Genomic DNA, 2,194 nt, shown 5'->3' with positions numbered 1-2,194 from the left:
GTTTTGATTATATGGTCTGAGATAGGGAAAACACAGACAACCAAACACCCTTAATTTATGATAATTAGGCTTAGAATGAAACAACTTTTCAAAAGGTGAGATATGGAGCAAAGTCTTGGTGGGAAGGGTATTGATGATATGAGAGGCAGTAACAAAAGCATCATCCCAAAAATCAGATGGGAGATGAGCTTGAGCTAGAAGAGATAAGCCGGTTTCGACTAAGTGTCTATGCTTGCGTTCAGCAAGTCCATTCTGTTGCGGGGTGTATGGACAAGAGAGTCTGTGTTGGATACCCTCATCATGAAGGAATTTGGTTAAGCTTCGATATTCCCCTCCCCAATCACTCTGCAAAATTTTTATTTTGAGATTGAGTTGATTCTCTACAAGGGCTTTAAAATGTTTAAAGACGGAATGAACCTCAGCCTTGGTTTTCAAAAGATACAACCAAGTGAATCTACTAAAGTGGTCAATGAAGGTAACATAGTACTTAAATCCATTCCTTGAAGTTACAGGGGAAGGACCCCATAAATCACTATGAATGAGTTGTAGAGGGGCAGAATATTCAGTGTTAGAAGGAAAATAAGGCAAGCGATGACTCTTGGAAACACAACATGGACTGCATAAAACTTTTGATTTCACTGAAATGAAGGGAATATTACAGCTTTGCAAAGCTTTGGAGACTACATCAAGAGTACAGTGACCAAGTCTTTTATGCCATAATTCTAAGCTAAGAGCAGCAGAGGGTGTGGCTATATGTAGAGCAGAAGGAGCAGGGGCATCAGGAACCACTTCTGGGAAAGGAGTAAGAGCAGCAACTGAGCAGGATCTGCTATTGATTGAATTTGAGAAACATGGAGTGGAAGATTTGGAAGATGTGTTGAGAGTGCTTTTGTGGAGGATGAACTTGTATAGTCCCCGATCAAGGATGCCCTTGAGGATTGGAACCTTGCTGACCTGATCCTTAACAAGGCAAAAGGTAGGATGAAACTCAAAGAAAACTCCATTATCAAGAGCAAATTGAGAGACACTCATCAGATTCTTGGTAATTTGAGGAACAAGCAGCAAATTATTGAGGAATAATGAACGAGAAGGATAAGAGGAGGAATGGAAATGAGAAGTGCCAACATGAGTGATTGGAACACTCTTCCCGTCACCAAGTTGCAAGGACTTACCACCAACATATTCAGAGCCAGAGTTGAGATTGGCTAGATCATTAGAGACATGATGTGTAGCCCCTGAGTCCGGATACCAAGAAGAGGAAGAGGCTACATCAAAGTTGAACTCTGATTGGGGCTGGACAGAAGGAGATGGGAGAAGGCCTCGTCCCTGGGCGAAGTTGGCAGTAGGCTGTGGATGAGCAGGAGTTAGAGAACGGAGTGGAGGTGCCTGCCCATAGCTTTGATCAAAACGGTGCCAGCAGCGATCTGCAGAGTGGCCGGGTTTTTGACAGAGTTGGCAAACGAGCTTGCCTCCACGGCCGCTGCGACCACCACGACCACGAAAAGGACCACCACGGTTGGAAAAACCTCGACCCCCACGGGTGGAGACATCTCGGCGCTGGTCAGTAGAGTGAACGAAGTTAGCAGCAGGCTGGGAGCCATCAACATTAATAGGTGGATTGTGAGAGGACTCCAGCCGCGTTTCGAAGCTGAGTAGAAGAGCAGCAACATCAGGAACCGTCCAACGATCAGCACTAGAGGAAATGGTGACCATGACTGGGTCATACTCGGGTCCCAAACCCGAGAGAATGTGGAGGATCTGGTCCTCATCAAGAATGTGGCAGCCGGCAGATCCCAAAAAATCACAGTAGGATTTTATTTTGCCGAGATAGTCGCACATAGGAAGAGAGTTCTTTTTGAATGTCTGAAGGAGCAGCTTGTACTGCATGACTTTGGCTTTGCTTTGGCTGGCGTAGCGAGTAGAGAGAGCATTCCAGATATCTTTGCTGGTGGTGAGGCCAACAACAAGAACCATTGAGCTTTCTGATAGAGAAGCTAGAAGCCAGGAGGAGAGGAGTTGATCTTGCCTGTGCCAAGCGAGGAAGGCCGGATTAGGCTGCACGGAGGTAGAAGTAGCATCAGCAGTCACGAACTGAGAAGGAACTGAGACTGACCCATCAAGAAAGGGCTCTAGGCCATAGCCCCGAACAGTGGCCAGCACTTGTTGACGCCACATTAGAAAATTGTCGTCTGAG

At 46.0% G+C, this 2,194-nt stretch overlaps 1 non-coding gene across 1 annotated transcript; it reads right to left on the bottom strand.

Moving 5' to 3' along the window:
- Positions 1–1,640: 1,640 nt before the first annotated feature.
- LOC125198070 lies at positions 1,641–1,776 on the bottom strand. The gene has a single exon (XR_007172342.1). It is a non-coding gene; the product is annotated as a small nucleolar RNA Z247 (small nucleolar RNA).
- Between the last annotated feature and the right edge of the window lie 418 nt (positions 1,777–2,194).

This window comes from Salvia hispanica, unplaced genomic scaffold (assembly GCF_023119035.1).
Source record: "Salvia hispanica cultivar TCC Black 2014 unplaced genomic scaffold, UniMelb_Shisp_WGS_1.0 HiC_scaffold_1191, whole genome shotgun sequence".
Lineage (NCBI taxonomy): Eukaryota > Viridiplantae > Streptophyta > Magnoliopsida > Lamiales > Lamiaceae > Salvia > Salvia hispanica.
This window is presented reverse-complemented; position numbering and strand designations above follow the sequence as displayed.